The following is a 15,001-nucleotide window of genomic DNA, read 5'->3' as shown; positions in this document are numbered from 1 at the left end:
TTTTTTGATATCACAGACCAGGTTTTCCCTGGAAATCCCCACAGGAAACTCGGGAGTGCAAGAGTGTGCAAAAGGCAGGTGACATACCGGCGTTTCTATGAAAATAGTCTTGCATCTCAGGGGCCTCAGACACACTTTGATAACTGCTGCCCTACCCTAGGCGAGACTCTCCTACACAAGAGCCAGGCAAGGGTCCTGGCTTCTTTAATGAGTTATCGCAGCCACACTCCTCCCTTATCTGTGTTAATGTTCCCACAACCTCCATTACCGCAGATGAAGATGTAATCCTCAACTGGGGCCTCTAATCCCAGAAGACTGCCAACTTTGAGAGGGAAGGCCCATCTACCATCCCTACACCCCGCACAGTCTATTTTGAGTCAAGCCCTAGATAACTGCTAATCGACAATGACCCTTGTCTTATTCCTGAGTTTTACCGAAGGAGCCAATATCTGGATGGAACTGAAATTTCCCTGCAGATAAACAAGGCTGATAAACCACCCCATTCAAACATCTGATTCTGGGGCTCTTCAAAACCCGGATAAGGCCCCGCTTCATAAAAGTCAGGTCCTCAGCCTGCCCTTCCCGGGGGTTCTGGGAGGCCGCGGCCAAGCAGGGCTACCCGGACTCGCGGTCCCAGCCCCAGTGCCCGAGGGGGAGGAAAGCCCGAGGCTGTGCCCCAGCCCTGTCCTCCCCGCCCCAACCCGCTCCCTGGCACCACAGCGCCTCCCCGGCAGCCACACCAACCCGGATCCCACCCCGGTCCATGTCCACTGGCCCCGCCAACGGCGCGGCCGTACGTTTACCGTCTGTGGGACGCCGCCCCAGACAGGATGTCGGCCGCCGACTGACCAGGCAAGAACTAGTCGCCCAGGCGAGCAAGCCGCCAGCCCCAGCAGCAAGCACCGCCATGGTCCCGGGTAGCTGCACACTTCCGGAGCCCGCTGCCCGCCCCAGAAGCTCACACCGGCCCGCGCAGAGCGCGGCGCATGTAGCCATGGCAACGCCGCGGGGCCCTCCTCTAGCGCTTGCGTCTGTGTCCTCCCGAGGCTAGACGTGAGAGGGCAGAAATTGCGGAGCCAATGGGAGCCAGGGCTCGGCCAGGACGGGGGCTGGGGGGAGGCTTATGGGGCAGCTGGGCGGGGCCGGGGCGGGCGGTGCCGAGCAGACGTCCTCACCTGCAGCTGGCGCCGGCCGGATGCTGGGGCGGTGCTGCCACCAGTGGGCGGGGCTGCGGGGCGGTGGGGCAGCGGGGCGGGGGCACCCTCACCTGTCCATGTGTGTGGCTCAGCCTGGGCTCCGCGGCCTCCCCTTGCACCGGACGTGGACCCAGGCTGCCGTTGGGCAAGATAGAGGACTGAGCCAAGGCACAAACGGCTGGCCAGGTAGGGCACCTGAAGTGCAGATCCTCCAGGCCCGCTGCCGGCCTTGAATTCACGCTGCTGGGCAGTTTCCAAGGAGACGGGATCTGTCCTAAGAGGGGAGATAGGGCAGGGGTGCCAGATGCCGGGTTAGGTGCGGTCTTACAGGCTAGCCACGGTGAGAGTGTTCAGAGAAGCCCCTGTGTTGGCGGGGCTAGGAATTTGGGGTATGGGGTGGGGATTGTGTGTGCCATGCTCTGTGGTCTCCCCAAGAACTCTCACCCCCAAGCAAGGGACCCTGCTCCCTCCACCATTCACTGCACCCCCTGCCTTCCCCAGCACCACTACCCCTGCCCCCGGAGTGTCCCATGACCTCTCCCCACACCGGGCACCGTCCCTGTTACAGGTACTGAGGTCCTGGTGGTTCCAGCCCGAGGGTGGGGGCTGTATCTGACCAGTTAGGATGCCTGGAGCTTTGTATGAAACCTCAGAGCATAATGCAGACGTGCACAGAGGCCCCTCAAACAGGATTCCCTGCATGGCCCTCCCACCACGGACCCACAGCGCAGCTGCCACACCAGGCCAAGCCTGCTGGAAGACCGCTGGTCCCTCTCATCCTGTTCCTGATCAAGAGTGCACCGGCCACTCTGCTGGGTATTTAGGGGGCCTTAGAAGAGCAGCTGGTATTTTCATGGGCAAATATTTGCTCTTTTGGGAAGATTTCAGTGCAAAGGGATGTAGGATATGCTTTTTCTGTTGCCCTGAAACTGGTGACTAGGATGCAAACTTAAGTCAAAACAGGTTTTAGAGAGAGCTGCAAAATATCTAACCCAAAGATCACTGTTCCCCAGCAAAGGCAACACCACCTGGCCGGTGGGGTCCTTGTCCCTCATTCTGGAGGTTGGGGTTTGCACCCTCCAGCTGGGACAGAGCCCGAAACAGCTCTGAACACGCTCCAACAGGCTTTCCCAGCAAAAACGGCCTTTATTTTGAATCTGGGTGAAGGAACCAGCTGAGACATCTGAGTAAATCTTCCTGGGTGTAACCAGGCCTTTTATGCTGAATGAAAGAGCGGCTCTCCACATGCTAACTTCTTAGAACTGAATGTGTGTCAAAACCTTCATGCATGTAGCATGTTGGGAACAGCGTTTCATGGTGAGGGGAACTATATAACTTACATGTGTATGGGGAAGCCCTCACTCCAACCGGCTTTTCCTGCGCACACTGCCTTTATTTCGAAATTGGCTGTTGCTGAGAAATCTTGGTAAGCTTTCCTAGGTGTAACCATGCCCATTATGCTGGACGAAAGAGCAGCTCTACACTTGTTCACATCTCAGAAATGAATGTGTGTTGAAGCCGTCATTCATGTAGCGTGTTGGGAACACAGTTTCGTGGTGAGAAGAACTATGTAAATTACATGTCTATGATGAAGCAATTGCTCGAAATGGGTATTCCAGCGCATACTGCCTTTATTTCGAAACTGGCTTCTCAGAAGACCTGTGGTCTCCACTGCAGGTCTGTCTCCAAGCTCTGGGCCAGCATGGTGACTCTGCTCCCCCTGTCTATTCTGGGAGGTCTAGGGGTCCTCCATGGCCCTTCCACCATTGTTTCTTTTGGAAACACCCCACAGATGAAATGGGCCTGAGAACAGGAGAGCTGGATGCCAGCAGCCACTGCCCAGTTTGTGGCTCCTGGGAGGGGCATCTCCTCTCTGTGGGCTCTGATCTCACCTACCCTCTCCCCAACCCCCACCCCTCTCCTCCTGCATTTCCCGATTGATCCCTGGATAATGGTCCATACCAGGAATGACCTGGGAGAGGTTTTATGAGTCTTTAAGGGAAAAAAAAAAGAAATCTTTAAACAAATTACTGAAAGTAACTTCCAGCTTTCCCGGGAAAGCCCTCTTTCCAATGTTTAAGGCTAGTTGACAGGGTGTCAAATTGCCTAACCACTCACATCTGAGCAACTGCTAACTCTTTCCAGTTCCCCGCAGCATCCACCTCTGGCAGCTTGGCCACAAGAGGGCAAGAAAGCTCTTTCCCCATGCCAGCTCCAGCGTGGCTTTGGAGGCAGTGGAGGCTGAGAGAAAGGGCCCCGCCCTGAAGTTTGGGGGGCCTCCAGCCACAGCCAGAGGAGCAGGAGTTTTCAGAGTGCCCCAGGAGGGAAACCAGGCAAGGCTGCCTGGCCCAAGTCTTCCCTGCCCAGAGAGCCCCATGAACTGCTTTGGGCCCCACTCCCCATTTGGGCCCCCTGCAAAAAGGTACCACGGGATCCACACCTGAGAAGGCAGAAGGATGGCCCTTTGGCCTGGGGTCCCAGCAGGTGTGTCCTGTGATACCTGTGGCCACATATCTTCCTTGTCTCTCCAGGTCAGTGAAGGGTCTGTGCTGGGCACCTTGGTGCTCAGGAACATGGGAACAACTCTAAACTCAGAAGGACAGAGAGACTCTGCCTGGAAGCAAGGATTCCAGGGAGACGCCTTGCCCAGAACTGGGGGACTGTGTGCTGAGTAGACCCCTGGAGGCAATGTGGGGCTGTGGGGTCCTCATCAGAGAAGGGAGCAGGTGTGCTTTCCGGGGGTGGAGCCCTGCTTTGTCCAGTCATGTCCTTGTGTAAGACTCATTTACAAACACCTTCCAGTCCACCTAGGGGTGGCCTCAGAGTTGGGGGTAGAGGAGGAGAGTGAAGGGTGCAGACTTAGGGCCCCCTGACCCACCCAGGGAGCCAAGGGTCAGTGGGAACATCGTGGGAGTCTAGTGCAGGGGTGGAGGACGAGAACTAAGAACATGCCAAGTCATGCAATAAAGTGACCTGTGATCACGAGACACAGGTGGCTGTACACCAAAGGAGGGAGATAGAAATTTAGACCCAAGCTCTGAGAACCTTGAGAGGGGCTGGAGGGTCCCAGGAGCCCTGAGGAACAGCTCTTCTAGGGGCACAGATATCCCAATAAACACATTTCTCATGGATGCTTTTTGGGGTGCAGAGTGAGTTACCAGGATCCTAAAACTAGTATGGAATCCCACCCCCTTGTTCATCACGATTCCTGGCAATAAATTGCTGTCATTTGTTCCTGGACATGCACAGGGGAGGTGACTGCTGTGGTGGTCACTGCAGGACTAGAATCTTCTGGTGTGGGCTCTGTGACCACAGAAACCCAGGGGGATTTCTTAACGGGAGCACCTGGAGTCCATGCCTGCAAGGACCACCCTCATGGGATGGCCAATGATCCCGTGGTACCCAGGTCACCAAGTGACGAATTTGTGAGGTTGCCTGGGGTAACCTGGGGACATGTAGGTTTCTGTGGTCAGCACGTGGGCCCAGCACTGCGCGATGGTCTGCACAAAGAGGGGCCTGCCCTCCTGATGATGGCTTCTAACACCTGCAGGGAAACTGCTCCCTGGGCGCCTGGAGGTCCATATTGAGAGCGTCCTGCCAGCCATGAGGGATCACCTTCCCCTGATGCAGAGGCAGACCTCTCCCCCTTGAGGCCCAGGGGACACCTGGCTCAGGTCCCAACTGTGTGCCCTGGACACACAGAGCCCCAGATCTCTGGCACAGACTGGGGTGTGGTTGTGTCGGGGCAGAAAAGGCCCAGGTAAGGGGCTCATTCAGGGACAGAGGCCACTCTGCAGGGATACTGGACCTGGCAGCAATACACTGCTTCAGAACTTACCTGGGCTGGGTTTCCAAGCTGTGGGATGGAAGGGCCTCTCCTTCCTGCGGTGCAGTGGGGGGAACTAGATCCATCGTCAATATCAGCCCTGAAAATGGAGGCTGCACTACATCCATTCCTGGAAAGATAAATCAGGCCCCTCCAGTCCAGGTGACTCAGAAAGTCAGTCAGCAATGTTCGGGGCCCCCAGTTTAGGCTTTGAATTAGAGCTGAGCGGCTCAGGAGGCCAGATCCCTGTCCGTGGCTCCAGGAGTAGGCTTTCTGCTGGGGGACAGGATCCTCACAATCACCTGTGTCTTTGTGGGACTTTCCCCTCTGACCAGCTGGGAGGCAGGGTGCAGTTGTGGGAAATCGTGTTTCCATGAGCAGAGGGCCACCAAGTGGTGGGGGCACAGGAGACTGTGAGAATGAGTCCCGCAAAATTTCTGGAATCAAAAAACTGGCAAATGTGAAAAAGTGCATAATTTGTTTTATCGAACAGGCTGCTTATGTACGTTTGGAGGGCCAGGTTCAAAGACTCTGCATCCATCCAGGACAATAGCATCAAGAGAAGAACAGACAGAGCAGAAGGAGATCTGGGGTTTCCCCCAGGAATGAGGTGGAACAGGGATTTCTGCAGATTTGCAAGGCGTCCCCTACCACTGAGCATGGGGTTAAAACCCCACGTGACCACCGTCGTGTTTGGCTTGGGCTCTGGATCTGGCCTGCTCATTTATTCTTCCAGCTGAGTTCCAGAAACTCAGAGGGTGGACTTTGAGGGGCTGCGTTTGGAACCTAGTGAGGAGCTGGATGGTCCTTTATATTGAGTCCCTTCAGCCTAATCACCGTAGCTGAATCCCAACACCCCCCAGGCACCCAGGGTGGCTGTGGAGGGAGAGAAAGCCTGGCAGGCGACCTAGGGGTCCCACTGCTCTGTCCCTCCCTTGTCTTCATTCCCTTTCACCCCAGAAGGTGTGATTGTCTCGTGTCATGGTGGCCACCGTAGTGTCCCTCCCAGCAATCTCTCTTCTCCATCAGGTGGGGTTCCCAACCCCACTCAGCCTTCTCTCTGCATGGATGCTGAAGGACCAGGACCACCTGAATTTCTGAGCTTGAGCAGTAAGGTGGAAAAAAAGAAACCAATGGAAACAAAGAAACAAGTTATTGTGGCAAAACTGCCCACCACAGAGAAGCTGCCCTGAGTGGAAGGGAGGGTGTGGGCATGCCCATTTGTTTCCTGTCTCCCAGTGCTCTTAGCTTTCTTATTGCAGACCTGCATGGTTACAACAAAATGATCTGCAAAACTGAAAATATTTACTCTCTCGCTTTTACAGAAAAGGCTGGCCAGCCTCTGGTCCGGTACCAGGCAAGTGATTGGAGTCCCTTTCCAGTTTGGAAACATCTGGGCAGGCCCAGGTTTGCAAAAGTCTTTAAGAGTAGTTACGGAGTTTTGCTTCTAAAATTCTTTACGGCTGTATATACTTCTGAGATGCGGTTGTGCTTTGTAATTCTGAGCCGGGATTTTCTCAAACTGTTTCTCACTTCTTATACCAGACATTCCTAAATTCCAAGGGGAACTGTATATTAAGGAAGCCATGGAATTTAGGAAAAGGATACAGATCTCATTTCCTTTTAAGCATCAGTGTACCTCCATCATGGCATTATTGGTTATGAGTTATTGATAGGGGAATTAAATAGTAAACAGATTAATAGAAAATAGGGGATTTTAGGTACACAGGTTCATCTTTTCAACATTTTTTGTAATATTTGCAGTTTAAGATGGCCATTCCTGAGAAACAGGTAGCCTCTTAGAATGAAATGGCATTTCCTCTGAACCATACTTAATTTTTATTTCGTAGACAGCAGGAAGGGTAATCACACATCACACATTTGGGGACGTCAAAGAGAAAATGTAACTTTCTGGGAGCGCACTCCCCCATCTCCCCCTGCTCTTTTCACTGTCCCATTCTCCCTGGAAGGCTCTTTCTTATCTTCTTCTCATGGCTCCAGTAACTCTTTCTTCCTCCTCATCCCTCAGCTGGTAAGGTTACTTTTCTACTTTGAACAAGCAAACAAGCCAACAGAAGAGAAGTTTCACAAGCAACTCCCAGCACATCCGCTCACCTAGTGTTGTCTGTGACCTCACTCTCGGTGCCCCACCTCTTATTACAGGTGACATCGAAAGCCAATTCCTCGAAAAGTCCCCAGGGCCCCATCCCTCCCATCTTCTCTGGGTTGTCACTCCCAAAACCATCCTCTCTTTCACTACCTCATCTATTTTGTTCTGCTAGTTGGCTCCCATCAGTATATAAACGTCCATCTTCTTAAAAGAAACAAACAGCACTCCTTGACCCTAATTCACCCCCACCAATTGCCACCCTGTGTCTTTGCAGCAAATCTTTAAGGAGTTGTTTAAACTCACTGTCTGCATCTTCTCTTGAGCCATCCCCTTTTACACCCACTCTGGCTCTTCCCCTGATCCCTCGCTCTATGGAAACTGCCCTGTCAAGGCCATCAGTGACCACACGTTGCTAAATATAGCGGTCAATTTTCAGTCCTCATCATGCGTAGACCCTCGGCAGCATTTGACCCAGCTCTTCCATCCCTCCTCCCCCGTGTTCCTGCTTAACTTAAACTCCAGCCCATCGCTCTGTCTGTGTTCTGCTTTTGGTCTACTGGCTGGTCCTTTGCCAATGTCTCCTCTTTTTCCCAAACATACACTGTGGGTGTGCCCCAGGGTTGGCTCCTGGGCCTCTCATCTCTCTCTCTGCTATTCCTTTGGTGGAAGCAACCCAGCCTTGGAAATTGGCATGCCATCAATTTCTCGATTTCTCCAAAACTCCCTGATTTGCCCTTTCCATCTGGACCTTTATCCCTGAGACTCACATTCTTTTTCTTTCATTAATCTTGCTTTCACATTCATACATATGTTCTACTATGTAATTACTTTTCCAAATTTTGTATCAGTAAATATATATATCATGTAAAATGCTCAAATCTGTATTATTTCCACTAAGATGCTTATTCTACCTTAGAACCTTTCTGCATTTCTGTATTTATGTGAAAAAAGCGAATAGCATTTCTACAAGCCTCATAGTTAATCAGTGTGTTTGTTTGGGGCTATTATGTAACATGAAATAATGATATATTAACATAGTCCTTTTTCATTTATTTTTATGTAACACCAAGATGAGGTTTTTGCACTGAACACTGGTTTTATTGAAATTTTACCTACGTTATGGACAGTCAGTTTATGTGAAAGCCCTCATTTCTCCCCTTTCTGATATATTTTCCATTTGGCTATATATAACATATACCTTGGCATGAAACAAACTTCCCAAATCATTCACATAATACAATTAATACATTTAAATTATATTTTTTAAATGTTAAAAAGAAAAAGAAAACAGACTCCTCTACCTATTAGGCATTTCTGTGGCAATATGTAATACACACCTTAACCATGACATTGAAGAACTGAGCTGATACCAGCCCCTTTCCACCTGCTCAGCCCCACCTTGTCCCATCCCTTGTGGATGGAGAGGACATCCCTCCCATTGTCCAGGTCCAGATGTTGGAACAATGTTCTTTCTGTCTTTCTCTTACACACACAGACAGCAAATCCAGCTTGTTAGAAAATTCTGGGTATTCTGTCTTCTTAACCACCTGCTCCCTGCTCCCCGCCCTCCTAAGAGCCACCTTCAGCCCTTCCTGGACACCAATAGCCTCCTGTTTCCATCTTTGCTTTCCTACAATCTCTCATCCACACAGAGTCAGAGGGAGCCTGCAAAAGCATACATTGATGAGGTGGGTTTAGTTCAGTGGTAGGGCGCATGCTTAGCATGCAAGAGATCCTGGGTTCAAAAATGATTATAAATCAATAAAAAATGTTAAAAAAAAAAGAGATCCTGGGTTCAATCCCCAGCACCTTCATTAAAATAAATAAATTACCTCCCACAAAAAAACACAAACACAAAAGCTTAAGTTGGACTATATCACCCCTCCCCTCAAAACTCACTAAACGGGTCATCATTTCATTAGGAGCCAAAGTCGTCACAAAGGCCTCAGGACCCGGCGTGCTCTGCCTCTCTGCCCACACTCTCCCCCTCACTCAGGGGGCCTCTGGCTCCGGCTCTTCCTTCTTCCTCCGGATCTATTCTGCTTCAAGTTCATTACTCCGTGAGATCTGCCAGGATTGCCTTATTCCCTCCTGCCTGCCTCCCACCCCACCGCCATCACCGGAGTTTGCTCATATCACTCTTTTTTTTTTTTTAATTTTTCCAAGCTCTTACTACCCCCAACATGCTGCCTGTTTCCTCTACTACAACTCTGAGCCCCCAGTGATGGGGAGTCATGTCTATTTTGTTGACTGATAAAGCCCGAGAACCTTGTGAATTGGTCTAGTTAGGAGATTCCCGTACGTAGTAGGAGCTTATACACATTTGCTGAATGACTGTAGATGCCTTGGTCCAATCCGATGAAGCACTTCTGTGTCCTGCTCAAAGAATAACTGTCCTTTCCACCTGAGAGGGGGTGACAACTTCCTTGGTGATCAAAGGCAAGATCTTTTTGCTTTATGCTGTTAACCTTAGGCGGGGAGACTGGGGGATCTTCATATATATTTTTAAATTTGGTTCACTCTGCAGTTTGTCTTTGGTCTCTGTATAATTTTGAGAAACTCTTTATGAGTGATCATTCTTCCATCAGATTGAACAGGGTCCAGGGTGAAGGACCAAGCCTGTCCCATCGGCCATCCTATGTGTCATGTCCTGGGACCCAGTGGATGCTCAGCATATAAGTGAACAGACTGGAGTGAGTGAAGAGATGGGAGCATCTCCTTATTGTGGTGGCTGCTCTCTGTCAGATGCCTTGAGATTTGAGGAAGGGTTTACAAGTGCGGAGAGGGGAGATCAGGTCCTCTGTGCTCTTCCTGAGTGCCCTGGCTTTACCCATTCCCCCAGCCCACTCTGGGCAGCCAAGTTGAGGAGCTGGGCCACCGGAGGTTGTGCTGATCAATAATCCACCTTCACCCCAAGTCCGGGGGTTAGGGACCCCTGGTTGTAGTCTCTGGAGTCAGGTCCTTGGAGGAATTCCTCACTGAACTATGTTTTGGACCTTTTATTTTTCTCTATAACCACCAGCTGAAGAAGATTGTCTTAGACACATGGAAGCTGAGGACGCCTACTGTCCCCTCGGAACCCAGGTGGGGCTGGGAGTCTGCTGTTTGTATAGCCGGTGGGCTCGTGTTGCTTTGGGCATCCCTGTGTCTGAATTCCTGCAGTACACTCGGTGGTAAGGAAGGGGTGCCTGGCAGGGAGGGAAGTGGGTCGGGAGACTGCACAGCTGTGGAGATGTTAACCTGGGGTGTGCAGGAGCCTGCTGATGCATGGCATCTCGGTTCAGGGAACTCTTCACCCTCAGAGGGGTTCCCACTCCCGCAGGGGCCATTTGATCAGGGTGCTGGGCTGTCAGGGGACCGCAGGGTTCCCAGTGAGGATTACAGTACCTTCAGGCAATGGGAAATGAGGGGTCCAGCGGCACTTGAATTAACTGTGCACCCAAACCCAGCCCCCACCTCTTTCAGCCTTTATCCTTATCTGCAAAACTGGAATTTTATTAACCATCCCGCGGGGTCGTTGATGGGCTAGGACAAACTAGACAGTCAAGAGCTGGAATTCCTCTGTCCCCTGATTGTTTTCCTTCTTTCTGACTATTTGCTCTCACAAGCTCAGTCTCTCTGTCTCTCTCTCTTTCACTTCTAACTTTCTCTCATGCTCTGGTTTCATTTGACTTCCAACCACCGCCCCTCACCCTCGCCAATCCCCAGATGAGTGAACTTGATTTCTGTGTGTCAGTTCCAAATTCCCAGGAAAGATGCTCTGTCTCCCTCTGGATCTGTTGTCCAACCCATCAGTTGTGGCCAGATGAGGGAGTCCCTCTGGGACCAGTGGAGGGTCTCCGCCCAGCCCCCCAGCCACCATTTTGGGAGCACATATCTCTCCAAGGAGGAGGTACTGGCTGTGACCTTGTGTCAGTCAGTATGAATTTATGTCTCCTCTTGCCCCTCCTTCATCCTCCTAAACAAAGATGAAAATTAAACACTCCCGGGATTTGTGTCATGGAACACGCAGGGTGGGGGCTAAGGGGGCTGGAATCTCTGCTGCATTTAAGGGACTACAGTGAATCCCCAATGAGAGCCTGCAAAGGGAACACCACCGCCCCCACCTGGCACTTAGGGTGCTGAGTCTGCGTGATGTTGAGCTAGGCTTCTGACCACAGCTCAGGGGTCTGGTCTGACCAGTTAGCCTTTGAAACCAACCAGCTTTGGATTCCTCAATCCCTCCCTGAGGTTTTACCTGAACCACCAGCTTCTGCATCTCTGAAGACAGATGATGAGGACCCTTCACGTAAGCCGTTCGCACAGCCCTCTGCAGGCCTTTGTGCTGCACGGTCTGCCCGGCGAGATAACTGAGGTTGGTATTTTACTGATGTTAGAAATAGTCTGGTTTCCCTATGTACTGTTTCACTGAACAAGCAACAGAAGCCACCTCTCGCTGTTAAAAGCAAAAAGGGACTTAATGAGAAGATGCTGGGAGGGTGTATGGATTGGCCAGGACCGGAGCCAACCCAGGAGCTGTAGGAGGTGTTAGGGAGCCCCAGGCACCAGGCCGGGCTGGGTGCTACCGGGCCCCCTGCCACCCCAGAAGGGACCCCTCTCCACCCGACCCTCCACCTCACTCACTGCAGGTTCATATCCCGGCAGGGCCAGGTCACACTGAAGCCACCAGCACACACCTCAATGGGGGAGTTGACACCGTCTCAGCTGAGGGCGTGCCCGGTGTGGGGAGAGGCCCAGTTAGAAGAAGGCGGTTCCCCTACTGTTCCGAGTTAAGGTGCAAGTCAGTGCCCATCACTCAGGAGAGCCAGGCTGGACGGACCTCATTGCGGTGACTAGGCCGTCTGAGTTCACTTAATACTTTCTATGTTTGAAGGCCCTGGAGGGAGAAAAAGTGAAGTTTCTAGAACTTATTTTGTGTTTCCCATGTACCAGGTGCGGTAAGCAAGCCACTTCAGACAAGACCCAGAGCAACCACGTTAATAGGCCACGGAGCAAGTAGTGCAGTCAGGCCTCTGTGGACCCGAAACCCGTGTCCCCATCAGCTCAGTAGTTACCAGTGGAAACTGGGGGGATTTATGGGACTGTGTGCTCCTGTAGGGGCTGGGATGTGTGTGTTTAAATCCACATCTTCAGAAACTCGGCTAGAACCACAGCCACTTATTGCACGGAGGCAGAGGAGGGGAGGATTCCAGCCTTTGTTCCAGCTCGTGTGGAGCTCAGAAATTGCTCCTTCTGTCCTGAAAACAACACCAGAGCTGAGGGAGCTGCAATCCCACTGTACTTCTTAGATCCCAGAAAAATGAGGGGAAAATCTGCTCCCAACACAGAGAGGCAGCCAGGCAGGCTTGGCGAGTCACAGCTCCCAGGGCAGAACCCGCTTTTGTAACAACCCCCAGGGCAGGCAGATTTAACAGGTCCCTGAGGCCAGTGGAAGTCTCAGCGTGGGGAAGTCCGAGTGTGACAACTCCAGGGGGCCAGTCAGAGGGGCCCCCTGCTCTTTTTCATGCATTTTACCTCCAGGACCGTGTCCTGTTCTCAGAATGAAGGCCTCAGAGGATAACTCCTCATGCTTCCTGCCTGGAAAGGAGAAAATAACTCTATTGAAATATACCCAAAACATTCTGTTTCATTTGGGGAAGTTGTTTTTTGTTTGTTTGTTTTTTTAATGAGAAATTATTTTACCAGAGCCTAACCAACCTGGGAGAAGGGAAATCCCTTCTGTCTCACCCAAATTGGGGTGGGGGGAAAGAGACACACTTGTGGAGGTCACAGCTCAGGGCATAGGCTCAATGAGAACTAATCACAGGACTACAGATGCCCTGCTCTGTCCTGCTCCCCCAACACCTTACCTCCATGTCAGTAGGGCCCCTGTGTAATAACAGGAATAAAACTAAAAGAAGTAAATGTCTCAGGAGTGTCAAGGGAAAACCCAAAGACAGCGGGGAGATGAAAACAAGGACACACAGGCTGTTTTAGCCTCTCACACCAATAGCTGTAGCAAACTACACACAGCCCATCCCAGTAGATAAACAGAAAACCTCACAGAAGAAAGTATTTATTTTGGTTCTCTTACCCAGTGCATTCCATGGTGCATCCTCGCCTAGAATTGAGTGGAAGCAAGTCCATCTCAGAAGGGACATAACTGAAGAGGGATGGCTTTCCAGACTCTGATGGGCAGAGAGAGCAGCAGCCTGGGTGAGAGCATGGTGAGGGGTGGGGTAGGGGGTGGGCTGCCTTCTTCCCCAAATAAGGAAACTTCCTGAGGCCAGCACAGGAGGGAGGGCCATGGGGTGGAAGCAGCCAGACTTCTTCATGAGAACTGATGGGATGCCTCAAAGGGAACATTCAGGTACCAAAACTGGGCCGTGAGGGTGGGAGCCAGTCGGTCTGACTCAAAGCCCAGGACTGAGGTGGGCGTACAGCAGGCCGGTCTTACTTGGCTGGATCCATTTCACTTCTCCGAAGCCCTGTGTAAAACATGAAGCGTGGACGGCCTGGTGAGCACAGCTCTGCCCTCAAGACCTGTTTCAACTCCTCTCTTCCCGGAAAACAGCATCTCTGAGCCCGCCCTTGGTGACCTCAGAGAGATCACCCTAGTGGCCCAGGCTAGTGACCGGGAACATGTACCTTCCTGCAGCCAACCCCAGACGTCCACTGATGCATCATATACTGGCAAAGATGTGAGTTCCTGTGCATTGGTCTAACAGCAGAGACTCTGCCACAGGCCCAAGAGGTGGTGTGTGGGACATGCAGGGGTGCAGGAGTGTAGGCAGTGCAAAAGTGTAACTGGTGACAGGGGTGCAGGGGCTGTGGAGGGCGCAGGAAGTTTAGGGGATGCGGGGGTGCAGGGGTGCAGAAGTGCAGGCAGTGCAGAAGTGCAGATAGTGGCAGGGGTGCAGAGGTGCAGGGAGTGTAGGGATGCAGGGAGGTGCTCATTCACGTGGCCAGGATTAGAAGGCAAGTGCACATCCTCGCAGTCAGCCTGACCCCGGGAGGCTAGTGCAATCGTTTGGGGCGGCGGAGGCGGCGGTGCGTGGGAGGCTGCCAGGGCAAGCCGGTCGATTTCTTCTCTTCCCTGCAGCTTGGCCTAGGGGGGCCTTGGCCGCTGGAGATTCGCCAGATGTTGGACTCCAGGTAAGCTTGCTCCTGGGAGGTGGGGCGGTTAGGTCAGGGGGCAGCGGCAGCGACAGGGGGGCGGAGCGCGGCTGCCTCTGGCGAACTGGTGGAATAGCTGCCTTCTCCCGGCTGCCGGGCCTGGGAGCGGCCTCTGCTGCCCCTGGTCACCGTACACGCCTGTCCCACTCAGCTTGCTGAGTCGGGACGGTGCCATTAATGTGCGGGGCCCACGGGGTTAGGGGGACTGCCGCGCGGAAACCGGTCAGTTCGCTCAGCTCTCCCCCGCGGCGGAGCCAGTGGCAGCTTCTGCTGCCGTAGAGGCGGGACGCGGGTCTCCAGGTGAGCTTGCCCCTGGGAGGCGGCGGCGGCGGCTGCAGGGGGAGGGGGTCCGTTCCAGGGAGTAGCTCCATTTCTTCTGTCCCGCGCGGCCTGGCCTGAGGGCGACCTCTGCCGCCGGAGATTTGCCTGAGGTCCGACTCCAGGTGAGGTTGCACCTGGGAGATGGGTGCGGTGCAGTCAGGGGGCTGGTAAGGTGGTGGCTGCGGGGATAGGGAGGCTGCCCCTGGGTAGCTTGTGTATTAGCTCCCATGTCAGTGCCGCGTGGCCTGCAGGCGGCATCTGCTGCGCCAGGTCCCCGGACACCCCTGTTCCACTTTGCCTGCTGGGGGCGGGAGGCAGGGTAGTCAGGGTGCACGGGTGGCGGGGGTCGGGGGCCTGCAGCGGGGGAGCGGGCCCATTTGCTCCCATCTTCCC

General features: G+C 52.9%; 1 long non-coding RNA gene across 1 annotated transcript; it reads left to right on the top strand.

Moving 5' to 3' along the window:
- The first annotated feature begins 1,258 nt into the window (after positions 1–1,258).
- Positions 1,259–14,715, top strand: LOC141578487 (uncharacterized). The gene is made up of 7 exons (XR_012508903.1): positions 1,259–1,382; positions 6,348–6,429; positions 9,721–10,305; positions 11,363–11,486; positions 13,210–13,327; positions 13,686–13,812; positions 14,214–14,715. It is a non-coding gene; the product is annotated as an uncharacterized LOC141578487 (long non-coding RNA).
- Positions 14,716–15,001: the final 286 nt, after the last annotated feature.

This window comes from Camelus bactrianus, chromosome 1 (assembly GCF_048773025.1).
Source record: "Camelus bactrianus isolate YW-2024 breed Bactrian camel chromosome 1, ASM4877302v1, whole genome shotgun sequence".
Classification (NCBI taxonomy): Eukaryota; Metazoa; Chordata; class Mammalia; order Artiodactyla; family Camelidae; genus Camelus; species Camelus bactrianus.
The sequence above is the reverse complement of the archived record's forward strand: the minus strand, read 5'-3'. Positions and strand labels throughout refer to the sequence as shown.